General features: G+C 42.2%; 1 protein-coding gene across 12 annotated transcripts in view; it reads left to right on the top strand.

The window, feature by feature from the left end:
* The window catches only part of SGMS1 (sphingomyelin synthase 1), a 72,800-nt gene that overhangs the window by 45,536 nt on the left and 12,140 nt on the right, over window positions 1–15,124 (top strand). The window lies entirely within an intron of this gene.

Below are 15,124 nucleotides of genomic sequence, written 5' to 3'. Positions count from 1 at the left end.
TCAGAACAAGGAGCGGAAGGAAAAGGCTGCAAACTGTTAAATGGAAAAAAAACCCAGGCACAGGGCAAATACCTTAAGTATACCTTTAAAGCAACAGTGCTCTTTCCCTCCCTCCTCTCCGCGGAAAAGCTCCTTGTCCCTTGAGTTCTTTTCCTTCCCTCCCCACTTAAAACGTGGTTACAAACACGGATCCACATGGATCCTCAGGATTTTTGCATTGGGCTACCCCAAACTCACTGTCAGATCACATGTCTGTGGCCACAGCATGAACCATAAAAATCATACATCCACTGTTTCATTTAGAATATTTTTTCCTCGTTTTCCTCCTCTAAAAACTACATGCGTGTTATGGTCAGATGCGTGTTATAGAGCGAAAAATACGGTACTATGCAAGAGTTGTCTAAAAGCACCTTGCAAAGTTCAAATCTTAATCTGGCTATTTCGCACATTTTATAGTCATTTGATTTTTTTTAGTGTGCATTTAGAATATACAGTCATACCTTGGAAGTCCGTTCGACTTCCAAAATGTTCAAAAACCAAAGCACAGCTTCTGATCAGAAACCGCACAAGCCCTGTTGGGCGTTTGAGGTCCAAAAATAGTTTGGAAACTGGAACAGTCACTTCTGGGTTTGCAACGTTTGGTAGCCAAAACGTTTGACTCACAAGGCATTTGAAAACCAAGGTACGACTGTATCCCCCCCCCACACTTCAAAGTTCATACTACCTGGTTTGTTTTTACAAATACTTTGAAAGCGAAATTGCAGTGTAGTTTGGTTCAAGTGTAAGTGATCCTTTCATTTGCCATATCTGGGGAAACTTTGAAGCCAAGTTTTTTTTTTTAAAAAAAAGCATGTGAAATGCGTTTTGTTGTAAAGTCTAGAGGGAAGGGATCTCTGGATTTTGGCAAAACCAGAAAGCTTACATTCCTGAGAAATGCTAATAATTTTTTTTAAACCAACAACTTGCAGTTATCACTGTACTGCATCAGTCATCCCTGAAGGTAAAATCTCTTGCATTCTTTCACCTCTCCCATATACTTTTGCAAGCACCATCAAATCTCTCCCACATACAGACATCTGTGTTTGTTTCTGTGTGCAAACACAGGCTATAGCACTAAAACTCATTCAGTGAGCACATGAAGTAACATCAGCTTGACTAACAATGTGGGATATAAGATTTTCCTGCAAGTTTCAATTCATATTTTAACGGTCCTGAAATTTGCATTATGAAGGGAGGTATATAAATGTACCAAAGGAATATTTTGTGTATTGATTTGAATAGGTTCCCAAATATGTATTCCAGTGGCTGACAATCTTTGTTTGTAAAGGTTCTCGCCTGCTTCATATAGCAGGGATGTCCAGCTTCCAAGAGACTGCGATCTACTCCCACTATTAAAAAAGTGGCAATGATCTACCCATTGGTTGAGCTTTTTTAGGGGAGCCTTTATCAAAGTTGTTGAGCTTTTTGGGGAGAGGAACACCCACATTTGTTGAGCTTCTATGAGGGAGGCTTCAGCAAAGTTGAGGTTTTTTCTCCCCGCCCCCCGCTGATACTCCTGCAAGTCCTGAGACAAGTTTGCCACTTTACAGTTTACTTCCATAGATTATTTATTGACTGTGTGGATGTGGCTAATCTTCTACTATTCCCTCTTACTTTCTTTTTCATGGAAAGAAAATAAGAGGGAATAGTATATTTAAAGCAAGGTTGCTGTTGAGCTATAATGCTACTGTCTCAGCCAGCATGGCAAATCAGGAATGTTGTAGTTAAGCACTATGTTAGCTACTCCTCAGCTAGCCCATGAACTGTAAGTAACCACACTGAGATCTATATCTGATACGAGATTGCAGAATGTACTCCATGCTTTTGAGGTTCAAAGTGCAAAGAAGCTTATACCATATGTAGAATTTGCTAATCTTTCTGCCTTCATCAATCAATCTCTTTGTTATGGTCAATGACCAGCATTATTCTTAGAACATTAACTCTAGGGGAGAATATAAATCTTTTTAGCATGGCTAATCTTTTAACCTTTGTCCTGTCCACAGTCCACATAACACACGTTCTGCGTTGGTGATGTAGATGGCAATTCTTATGGAAAGGCAGTGGCACTGAGGCAGGAGAAAGAGGCAATGCCTGACCTTTCTGTTTAATCCTGTGCAGACTTGAACTGCATTTTGCGTGGGAAATGTTAGAACTCAGCAAGTACCCTTGCCTTGTTTCTCCTTCCTATTTTGATTCAAGAATTAATTTTACACTTCCGTTTAATTTTTGTGACATTGCATTTTAAGAGTTCTTTCCTCCAGTGGGCACCGCTAGCAGAGGGACTCAATAGCGGTGATGGTTTCACCAGCGATATATTGCTTACTTACATTACCCCATTTAAGTCAATGGGGCTTACTTTTCTATAGACATGCATTGAATTGTAGTTCTGGTTTATTCCTTCCCCCATGTTACCATACTAAATGATTTTCTATGAATGTTATTTATTTGTTGCCTGGCTGAAGTTGCTTTGATATTCTCTCTGACCACACATGGAACAATTTCTACGTGTGTGCGTGTGTGTGTGTTTACTTGCAGTTTTTTCATTCTTATTCAGAAACGTGTGCTGGCACTTTGATGATTTACGGTACACCATGTGTTGTTTTTACTTCTTGAATCTTTCTCTTTCTTACCTCTTCTGCTGACTCCCTTAAGTGCTAATATTTTTAGCAGTAGTTGTTGCACCATTGGTATGCTACCAATCGTGGTAACTTCTGTTGAGAATGTTTACTTGAGCAGAACCACCTGCTTCAGGTGGTCAAAGCGCGAGAGGCAGAACTCCGCCCACCTCGCCACTTCCACTGCTGCTGGAACGCCCCTTCTTGCTGGCAAGAGGAAGGCATTCCAGCATGCAGCATTGCTACTAGTCTTCCCTCACCCAGGGTGGAGAAGCTGAGAGGCAACACTTTGAGGAACACCCCAGTGCTTGCTGAGCTCAGTGAGAGCTGGGACATTTCAATGTTGGTGGGAAAGCAGGAGGGGGCAGGAGGCGGTAATTCCTGTTTCGCCTCAAATGGTGAAATGGGATGGGTCATGCCTGAGAACCACAGTAGTTATTTGGGGACAGCTGTTATATCTGGAGTGTTGCATTGGAGAAGTGTTTCTAAGACCAAAGGAAAGTGTGTATCAGTAGTGGCAAAGGAACATTGAATGGCAGTCAGACTTTGTTACAGGTGTTAACTAGTAGCAGGTAGCAACTGCAACTACAGTAGTAGTATAACAATATGAAGTGGTCTGTAAGTGCTAGTACTGTCAAAAAGATCAGAATGCCACAGTACAGTCCATTGACCTCTGATGTGTCTCTGTTAAGGGAACTTGGGTTTAAAAGATCAGTTTTAGAAACCTCCTTTTCCCTGTAATTGTTTGATATTTTGACAGAGTAATTTGGTAAAAATAGGATTGCCTTTTCTCAGTTTCCCCCCTTAAAATCCACTCTCTGTGATTTTGCACCCTTCTTAAAAGAATTAGCTTTGTTTGTAAAAATAAAGGCTTTCTTTACAGTAACTGACTGTTGTGTTTTCAATTTGCAACTTTAGCATCTGCAAACACTTACATAGGTAGGAATTGGAATGAATTTTAGATTGCTGCATTAATATACTTAAGATACTCAAACCTGGAGTTTTGTAACTCAGTTTTAATTATCTAGGTTGCAGATACTTTTCAGGAGCAAAAAGGAAATTAAAAGCAATATATTTTAATCCTAAAATTGCCCCACCATTTTTAAGCACTGGAAAACTGAGCTTGCTGAATACCACCACACCCAACATACCATGTAATCTACATTCTCTTGGCACACCCTTCCTCATTCTCTGATCTGTGAAAGCTGCAGTGAAATAAATCTAGCATTCGTGAATGGCGATAGGCTTAAAGTTCTCTCTAACGGTACATAGTTCCTCCCACATAAGTTACAGGCTTCCTCCAGATGAACCGAATTCCCCAGTAAGGTCTTCTCCTCCTCCTCTTTTTCTCAAAAGCTACTGATGTCGCGCATTGTACACATTGTATGGAGAAATGCAGCTGGAGGGGGGGGAAACGTGAGTGTTTTATTTAAGAGCTTTATCTAGGCATGTATGATTTGGTCTGTTGTGACGTTGCTGCTTTCTGTGTGACTTTTAATGAAGTTCCGACTCTTTTCTTTTTCCTTATGATCTCATGTAATCATAGCCTCCCCTTACTCTCTGATCACACAGCATGGGGGAGTTCTCACTAAGCTGTGAATTAGGCAGGGAAGTAGCAGTTCTCAAATGTGAGCACTCTGAAGCCAGTCTGCCAAAGTGCCTCTTGCACTTGCACATGGCAAAGGCAGCAGTTAAAGAAAACAAGGAACAAAATTTTCTCACTTGAAATAAGGATAATGATTGCAGTGTTGTATTTCACTGTGTGGACGTGCCGATTGGTTGCTTAGAAATTGTGATAAATAGAAAAGCAAATTAAAACCTACTTAAGACTTAACAATATTGTTCTACACCAGGGGTCAGCAACCTTTTTCAGCCGTGGGCTGGTCCACTGTCCCTCAGACCATGTGGTGGACTGGACTATATTTAAAAGAGAGAGAAAATGAACAAATTCCTATGACCCACAAATAACCTAGAGATGCCTTTTAAATAAAAGCACAAATTCTACTCATGTAAAAATACCAGGCAGGCCCCACAAATAACCCAGAGATGCATTTTAAATAAAAGGACATATTCTACTAATGTAAAAACACACTCATTCCTGGACCGTCTGCGGGCTGGGTTGAGACGGTGATTGGGTCGCATCTGGCCCCTGGGCCTTAGGTTGCCTACCTCTGTTCTCTACCATTGTATGTTTTAGAATATAGAAGTTGCCATCACTGTTTCTCTTTAGGGTGCACTTTCTGTATCATTACAATAGTGGGCAATTTCAAAAGTGAACAGGTTTCAGGGTCCATTGTACTGGCTGTTTAATGGGCACTTTTGTCGGCGTGTTTCTTTCATCCTGGTTTCCTTAACAAAGCTGTCTTCATTATCTGGGTCAGCTGTAATCTCTGTATAAAGGATTCCAGCCAAGGGTGCCCTAATACTTTAGTAGTTAACTTGTTTAGGACTGTGCTGCGTCTTTAATAGTCACTTGGTGACTCACGGCATAATAGGATTATGCCATGGCACAATTGTATTTTTAGCATCTTCAAATGCAGTGTAGGTGTTGGGATCTGAGGAACGGCCAACACCTTAGCAATGGATCACAGTCTGTGAACTTCAGACTAGTGTACGAGGTTCATTGTCTCCATGGTTGACTAAACAATTTACAGTGGTGCCTCGCAAGACGAAAATAATTCGTTCCGCGAGTCTTTTTGTCTTGCGATGTTTTTCGTCTTGCGAAGCACGGTCCGTCGCAACTGCGCCTCTTCAAGCGGCTTTAAGAAAAAAGCGCAAGACGTTTTCGTCTTGCGAAGCAAGCCCATAGGGAAATTCGTCTAGCGAAGCAACGCAAAACCGAAAAACCCTTTCGTCTAGCGAGTTTTTCGTCTTGCGAGGCATTCGTCTTGTGGGGCACCACTGTAGGTAGTATTAGGAATTCCTGATGGAATCAGGATGTCCTGATGTTAGCTGTTAATGGGAAAATTCAGGGGCTTTGCTCTCCCCTTTGAAAGTTATCTGTCTGTTAAACTGGACTTGGACTGGACAGCCGTCCCAACAGAGGACTGTCATCTGTAGTGTAGGACACTTGGTCACTGTGGGGCCAACACATTGGAGGCTCAAGGTGGGGGGGGGGAGCAAAACTATTCAGGTTCACATAAAGTATTATGCTAAAGTCAAAAGAGCCAGGACAAATCTGAAGTCTCCAGTTGTTGTTTTTAAAGAGAGTGGAAATAGGCTGTGCTATGTTCTTAATCTTTAGCATTTCAGATGCCACTCCCAGAAACCCACAGGGCAATGTCTTCAGGATAATTTGTGGGCAGTGATGTAATTAGAAGCAGCCATAGTTGTTGTCTCATAGAAGCACCACACAGTCTGCCCTTTTGCACCTCCCCCCATACTGTCCACATGACTGACATCTGCTCCTGCGCCTATGGCTCATTCTCAGTATCCACAACATATGTGGTGATCTTTTGAAATCACTGCAGTTCCACGTGAGTAGGGAATAAAGATAGTATAACTGGTCGAAGCCGTAATATCTGTTCCGGACCAGCTTCAAGTTATGTAAAAGCACACAATTCAAACAACTCTAAGCTGCAAAACTAAGCTCAAGTCTTGGCCACAACCCAGAGAACAATGTGACTTAGCTAGGAGGCACACACTCTCCTCCCGTCAAACAGCAACAGCAGCACTCTCCCTCCCTCCCCTCTTTCTTTCTTTCTTTCTTTCTCCCTCCCTCCCTCCCTCCCTCCCTCCCTCCCTCCCTCCCTCCCCCCAGGTCCATGGTAAGCTGCTTTAGAAATTAAAGAGGAAACTCTCTAGTAGGCCAAAACCACTGGTGCTTTCTGGATTGTTGCTCTAGCATGAGTGGAAAGACCTAGCAGCATGTTAGTGCTTTTCAGATTGTGGCTAGAATGGGTATTAGGTGACTTGTCTTAATTCTGGAGAGTGTCTCCTGTTGAAAAACAAAATTAAAGTAGTGTGGCTAACGTTTTGCAACCATTTAACACTTGTTTTCTTACACTAGGTAGGAAAATAATCATACCCTGAAGTTGTTGGGAAACTGGCATTGATAGTTTTTGGGTTTTTTTACTTATACTGTACAAGTGTTGAGATATGATAGCAATATTCAGCCTGTTTTTCTCATGCACGCCAGCCTACAAAGTTATTTTGCTGAGGGCTGCAGTGTGTTGTTAGTGTAGCTCCACCTTCTCTTATCATAAGGGTCCATTCAGCCGCGCTATAATGTTCTGTGATGGAGAATTACTTCCTCTTATATGCGCAGAAACAGCCTCTATTTCTCCCTGTTGATTCATCAGATGTATGAAACAGTTTCTGTTATACTCCCACCATTATTGTATGTTTCAAAACCCTTTAAGCACTGCCACCATCTATGCTTTACTGTTTACAGACATGTTAAACTATAACCCAGTAGCCAAGCAGCTTTGTAAGCAAATCAAAACAACGAAATGTTCTTTATTTATTACCACCCGCAGGGGTAAAATAAGGGCAATACTGCAGTTAAATTGGTCACTAATTCTTGCTTTTATAATGACACTGTTATAATGACAGTTGCTTTCAAATACAGAAATTGAATTAAGATGGATTTGTAAAACGCAGTTCCTAAAAGTGCCAATTATCCATAGTCTCTTTTCCTCAGGCATGCAGCTATCACCACTATCGGGTGCAGATGGCTTCTGCTGGTTTTCCTATCAGCCAGGCTTGCCGGAATTTCTCTCTGTTCAGCTCCAGAAGCTTTCTTGCTATAAACTCTCCCTTCACTGCTCACAGACTTTTCATGGTTTCTCTGCTAATCTTTGGCATAAGCCAGTGAATCAGCTCTTTTGGGGGCAGACTGTACTTCCTGGTTTTCCCTTGCCTCAGTAGCCTCCTGTCCATCCAGAAGCCTTCTGTCTTCTATCCCAGCTTTTTCTTTTTTCTACTCCTGGTCAACACACTCCAAACAGTGGTAGACCCAGTCTGCTTATGTTCCTGCCAGCCCACGCTTCAATCAATCAGATTTGAGTGGCATAGAATTCTCTCTCCTCATAAGACCGCTTTTCCTGTGTGGCGAACGATCCAGAATTTCCGTCCAGCAGGCCAATTAGAAGCGAGGTTTTACAATTCCTTTAGCTCAGTATAAAAAGAACCCACTTTTCCCAGGCTAGTCTTATGTGACAACCACCAACAGATACTTTGTATTTTGAACTGAACCTTTCATGTAATCCCACATACATTGTGAATTTATATACACTGCGTATATAAAACAAAACCATGTCCCAATATGTTACAAGGTAAAGTCGCCATAGGGACGCAGGTAGTGCTGTGGTTTAAACCACAGACCCTAGGACTTGCTGATCAGAAGGTCAGCGGTTCGAATCCCCGTGACGGGGTGAGCTCCTGTTGCTTGGTCCCTGCTCCTGCCAACCTAGCAGTTCGAAAGCACGCCAAAGTGCAAGTAGATAAATAGGCAGGAAGGTAAATGGCGTTTCCGTGCGCTGCTCTGGTTCACCAGAAGCGGCTTAGTCATGCTGGCCACATGACCCGGCAGCTGTACGCCAGCTCCCTTGGCCAATAAAGCGAGATGAGCGCTGCAACCCCAGAGTCGGTCACGACTGGACCTAATGGTCAGGGGTCCCTTTACCTTTACCTTTAATGTAGCCATAGATACCATGCATTACAGGCAGGGATACATCATAACCTACAGACAGAACAGTGGTGTAATGGAATGGCTTTAGGCATGTGGGTTTGAGATGAAAGTTTCATATAGGTAAAATTTCCTTGGGAATTTTAAGACAAGACATGGGATTAGGGGAAAAATTCTGGCAAAAGCAGTGTGAATATTTTGTGCTACTTTTGGTTCACCAGTAACTGGACAATTTTGTCAGGTTTTGATATAAGAGAGCTATCTGAATAGGAGTCCCGAAGAAAATGTTGCCTTTTTCTACATACTTGTGCCCTTAAGTAGGCTTCACGTTTGTGGTAGAAGACAACATTCTTCTCTCCTCCTTTTTTTTTTTTTGTCCAGTGCATATACACCAGGTAATGCATACGTGCATTTAACGATCAATCCAATGTCATTTAGGCTTTTACTGAAAACTCCTTTGTTTTGTTTGTTATTTTGTGTTTGCCCTTGCAATGCAACTCCAGGCATTAAATGCATAAGAGCCAAGCGGGTTGAGTAGAAAAATGGGTAGTTTTAGATCTCAGTTCAAATTCTCATTCAGCCTTGACTTAAATGGATAGTAAATCAATAGCAGTCAGTCTCTCTTCTTCAACTCTGGCTCACCTGGTTCTTGGGGTAAATATTTTAAAACACTCTCCTTCTCGGAAGGGTATTTAAAATGACAAATGTCAGACACTGATATGGATACTTATGGTGAAGAAAATTTCCAGTTAGTATTTTAAAATTACTTGCATTGCATTTTAAAACGGTAGAGGCTGGAAAGTTTGCTGATTGGGTTGTAAAGAAGTAGGAAGTTTGTTTTGCTTGCCATGGTTTTTCTGAATCACCTCTTTGGTTTAGGTTGACAGTTTAGTGTTATTACTGTGACTCACTCTTTTGTATCGCAAACTCCTTTAGCTTCACAATAAACTGTCAAGGAAATTGGTAATGTTATAGTTGGCATCCGTCTGTCTCAAGATACAACTGAGTGCGTCTCTGGGGGTGAAGTCAAACTGCTGCGTTAGCTGCAACAAAGTGACCTCTCCGGGGTGCAAGCCTGGGCGGCGTGTATGGAAGTCCTAGGCTGTCAGATGACAATACCCCCAGCCTCACTGATGTGGTCGAAAGCAAATCAGAGCAATATGTTTGGTACCAGCCCGGAAGAAGGTGTACAAGGCACCATCCAACTGTCTTAGGGAGTCCACTCCAGATTTGTGTAGGGTTTACTCCAGGGGTCAGCAAACTTTTTCAGCAGGGGGCCAGTCCACTGTCCCTCAGATCTTGTGGGGGCCCGGACTGTATTTTGAAAAAAAAAAAATGAACAAATTCCTATGCCCCACAAATAACCCAGAGATGCCTTTTAAATAAAAGCACACATTGTACTCATGTAAAAACACACTGATTCCCGGACTATCCGTGGGCCGGATTTAGAAGGCGATTGGGCTGGATGCGGCCCCCAGGCCTTAGTTTGCCTACCCATGGTTTACCCCTTAGGTTTTTCTTCTCCTGAAGATATCCCACAAGGCAGCATAGATTTAGGATCAGAGATTTCTTTTTCTTAGATGGAAAAGGTTGAGCCTCATCTGCCCCTTACTTCCCTCTACAGCAGGCTTCCTCAACCTCGGCCCTCCAGATGTTTTGAGACTACAATTCCCATCATCCCTGACTTCTCCTCCTGCTAACTAGGGCGTTTTAAGCCAAAAACATCTGGAGGGCCAAGGTTGAGGAAGCCTGCTCTACAGCATGTGAAGAAACAGCCTTCTTGACTGTTGGACCCACTATTGGTCTTGTCTGCTCCATCCGACAGGGTCTATCTTTGCATACAGGGCATGTCCCTAACTCACTGAGGGTTTGAGACCCATTGGCTACCCTCACCTGGTTTAACCAGCTAGTTGAAGCCGATCCCAGGGTATGGCCACTGTCGCATGCTGACAACTTCTAGGATCCCCAGGTGAGAGCTGAGTGCAGGATGAATAATATAGCAAAAATGGCAAATAACTTGCAACTGCGTCTTATGTCTCCCTTTAAGGCAAAGTGATGTGGCTGAGTGAAGAAAACTTCACTAACTGCATTTCTGCACAGCAGTGAAATGCTTCATCTTGCCCTGTTCATCTTTTGCAGTGAGTTCAGCAAAAGTGAGGGAGAAGAGTTTCAGCAATCCATAATATGCTCCAAGGTGGCAAAGCACAAAATAAATGTATGCTTCTGAGGCCCTGCAGATTTATTCTGATGGCCAGATGCTGTGCGTTTTAATTTGAAAGTAAATCCCACTAAAATCAACAAGGCTTAATCTGAAGTAACTGTACATAGGTTTGCACTATGCAGCCCAATGCTGTGCAGGCTACTTCGTAATGAATTGCTTCAAGGTTCAACATAAATGTACACAGAACTGCAGCCGTAGTATATTTTTTATAAACTGCACTTCAAAAGCAATTTCCCAAAGTCCTCAAAGTGCTTCACGTATAACATCTCAGTAATTCTTACAACAGCATTTGCTTGTTATCTCCAAGTTGTAATGGGTAGCAAAAGGATGAGGCTGATGCCACCAAAGAGTTTGCAAAGGAATTCTCATTGATAGCTGCCATTCTGCGGCCTACTTCAATAAGATTCCTTTTGCATGTCTGTGAAAGTGAACCTTTAAGTTATGGTGAAGAAATTAAGCTGTTTTCCTACCACCTGATGCATAAATATGGCATCTCAACCTCTGGACGCCTTCCTGTTTTTCCAGAGTTCTGTGGCTCTCATGAGACAGGAAAAAATTCTACAATTGCATCTAATATCGCTCCTTCTCTTCCTGGTTCTTTCATTTTTTCTGTAGCAAAGCTCTTAGGATTCCACCTCACAATTCAAAATTGGGTGACTCTCCATCTCTAGTCTTATTTCTGCTACAGTAACTAAGCATATAGACCAGGCAACACATTGGGGTAGCCTGTGTACGCATTAGTTCTATAGTGGCATATCAAGTTGTAGCGCCATTTTGTTGCTTCCAAATCATTTTGTTTTGTCATGTTACTACCTTTAAACTTTTTTTATATGAATAAATACACACTTACAACAACAGTGTGGTTATTGTTGGTTCCGTGGACCAGGCACACTAATATCGGGTTCTTATTGGTCTTTGCCAAATCTCTTGTAGTAAGCACCACGTTCAAAGCCAATGCTGTTCTGTGTGTGCACAGTTGTCACCAGTAAAGTTCCCAGCAGTAATATTGCTAATTCCCCCAAATTAGCTTTTCTGTGATTACCTATTTAAGACCTTGGAAACAACTGGATCCAGGTTGCTGACAGAAAGAAGCTTTTAACTGAATGGAAAACATAAAAACAGCTGCTTGCATCATATTCTAGTGTACAATACACCACAAAATCTAGTCTCTCTACCCCACTTTTGATAACCAATTTCACAACCCATTCTCTTAATCACTAGATTACATTGTAGTGTACTAGTTCTCTTTGAAAAGTCACACATTAGTTTGGCTGTCATTTATGAAGCAATTAATAGAAACCATTATAGGGAAAGATCAGAGCAAACTTTGTGTCTCTTCAAGCACCTGTCTTTGTCTCCTAGGGTTCCTGAAAGTGACCATTTACAGACCAGTTGTTTTGAAAGTAGTCTACAAAGAAATAACACTCTGACACATTTTTTAAAAAATGAATAAAGTTTCCACTGATTGTGTTCACAGTAAGCATACACTTTTGCCCTTTTGTCTTTTTAATGCTCTGTAGCCTTACTCACAGAAATAACAGGCTGTCAGCACATTATTGGCTCAGCCTGGGATAGTTTGAACATTGGTAAAGCCTATTGCAGAATTAATTTGAGTTTTGTTTGAGCTAGCAGATAGATTGCAGCATGGTTTATGCATGTCAGATTCTTTTTATTTTACCATGGACAAATTATGCCTAAAAATGCTTCATTGAAATAAATTTTGGGGAAGAGATGTGACATAGGCCACTACAATTTTGGATACATCAGTTTGGCCACTCTCTTGGGCTATATATACAAAAATGTCTGAAATGCACAAGCATGGAAACAAGCATAAGAAAATAAGCTAACCATTTTTAGAACTAGTGCTCACCAATTGCATGAGATGCTGTAGAACCAGAAATGCAGGAAGAATAAGAAATGAAACATTTTTGTAAACTACAGCCTATTTATTGCCTATGCAGTCAAGTGCTACACTGCTACCAACGATGCAGAATTCTGGAGAGGAGAACTTACAACAGGAGCAAAACTTTAAGTTTAACAGAATGCAATGAAGAATTTTTTTTAGCTCCTTACTGATATAAAAGGACCCAGAACCCTAATAAATAGTTAATTGGAAAACCTGCAAGTGACAAAACAAAACAGCAATAATGAAAGGAATAATTCCTACATATGTATTACATCAAAGGAATGAATCGGTTTAGTCACTGATCATTCTTTATTCTTGCCTCTATTCCCCTCCTCTTCCACTGCTTTTTATTTCTTTAATTATCCAGATTGTAAGCCCTTTGGGCCAGGGAGTTATCCTCTAATTCTTTGTAAAGCCAACACACTGCCCTCCAGATGTTGTTGGACTATAACTGCTCATCATCCCTAATTACAAGCCATGCTGGCTGAGGCTGATGGGGGTTGGAGTCCAAAACCATTGGAGGGCACCATGTTGGCTACCATTGCTGTGCACATGGATGACAGTATGTAACTACATGGTTTTTTTTACTTCTTAAAGCAGAATCTGTCATCAGAATCATGATACCAAATTACATTGGGCCATTTTGGCTAGTTAATCAGACCGTACATTAGCAAGCACAAATTTTCAATGAAAACTTCTGCCTTCTGCTTTATATATTTCCTTGGTTAAACATGTTTATTTTATTTACTTGAATCTACATGAACTTCCAAACAATAGATTGAGTAACAGTGTGTCCTGAGTCCCTACTACAGTGGTACCTTGGGTTAAGAACTTAATTCATTCCAGAGGTCCGTTCTTAACCTGAAACGGTTCTTAACCTGGGGTACCACTTTAGCTAATGGGGCCTTCCGCTGCCACCGCACAGCCGTGTGATTTTTGTTCTCATCCTGAAGCAAAGTTCTTAACCCGAGGTACTATTTTTGGGTTAGCGGAGTCTGTAACCTGAAGCGTCTGTAACCTGAAGCGTCTGTAACCCGAGGTACCACTGTACTGTGTTTATATGGGAACAGGTTCAGTATTGCTGCACCCATTTTCTTCACCCACTCAGTTTCCAAACACATGCTCTCATCTGATGTCTTACTGTTCAACCCAACCTTTCACCTACTTGGATTGCACAGACAATTAATAGGCAGACATCTCTGCTGAATTCTTGAAAAATATTAAACTGTTCCTCTGCCAGCAAGTTAGCCTTGTGTAATCCCTTGTCTCTTGGTATCTCCACTGAAGTTAATACTTTGCTTTATCCAAGATTATTTACCCAGATGTCATTTTTCAGCTAGCATGCTGTTCTAAAGGGAGAAGTAACCAGCATAAGGCTAAACAAATCCCAAAGAAACAGATTTCATTTTGAACTGCCGTAGTCCAAATGACCTCACTATAAAAGACTTGGATTTGCACACTCAGGGGTGTTCCAACCCCCAAAATTAGCTTCTTATTCTGCCACAGAACCTTTTGAAAACCAGAGTTTCTGGAGTCTTTTTCCCCTTGCAATGTGGTTGCGGGGGCTGCTTTGGGGGACTTGATATTTAAAAGTCTCACTATTCACAAAGCTGACTATATTGCCTTATGCATGGGGGTCAGGGAGAGAGAAGGGTTATATGTGTCTCTGTGGGTGGATGTGAAATGCCCTGTTCAGCAACAGTAGACTGTCTGAGGTTCTTCATGCACTGCCCACATGCTTCCAGGCTCCCCCCCCCCCCACTCCAACAGTAGGGCTAGGGACCCGTTTTCATCATGTGTTTTGTTCTCTTCATTGACTTGGAGAAGAGTGAATGTGACTTGCACTTTCATCCTAAGAACCTCTACTTGAAAGCGCCCTTTAATTCTCTGGGTAAAGGTAAAGTGACCCCTGACTGTTAGGTCCAGTCATGGCCGACTCTGGGGTTGTGGTGCTCATCTCGCTTTATTGGCCGAGGGAGCCGGCGTACAGCTTCTGGGTCATGTGCCCAGCATGACCAAGCCGCTTCTGGCGAACCACAGCAGTGCACGGAAACGCCCTTTACCTTCCCGCCGGAGCGGTACCTATTGATCTACTTGCGCTTTGACATGCTTTCGAACTGCTAGGTTGGCAGGAGCATGGACTGAGCAGCGGGAGCTCACCGTGTGGTGGGGTTTCGAACTGCCGACCTTCTGATCAGAAAGGCCTAGACTCTGGTTTAGACCACAGCACCACTCGCGTCCCAATTCTCTGTAATTCACTTTAAAGGAAAGCTATGCTTAAGAATTGCGGCCCAAGGTGTATTGTGTTCTGATTCTCCCAACAGGTTGCCTGTTGGTACTTATGTGATCTCAAACCATCTTCTCAATAGAGTGATTTTCCCACCCACACCCCGACGCTTGCCGGAAGAAATTGATCCGAATGACAATTTCATCATCTCTTTTAATTTTAAGGCATCACAGGTGGAATCCCTTAACCTCCTGTGATGCATTGAGATTGCACCAGTGAATAAACCCTTCCCACTTAGGGCAAATTGCTTCGTCTTGGGTCATGCAGTATATTTTTGCCTTTTGTCACATACAGCCATAGCCACACCCACACCCATACCCATACCCACATGCTTTGCTATGTGGCCATCCTGTATTCCCTATCTTGCTGCCCTCAGGTATACTATCAGATGCTGTCCTGTTGCCAGTGTCAAAGTGAGATTCAGCTG

The sequence above is a fragment of the Podarcis liolepis genome, assembly GCF_965112155.1.
Source record: "Podarcis liolepis genome assembly, chromosome: 5".
Taxonomy (NCBI): Eukaryota; Metazoa; Chordata; class Lepidosauria; order Squamata; family Lacertidae; genus Podarcis; species Podarcis liolepis.
Note: the sequence above shows the minus strand (reverse complement) of the source record. Positions and strands in the feature narration are given on the sequence as shown.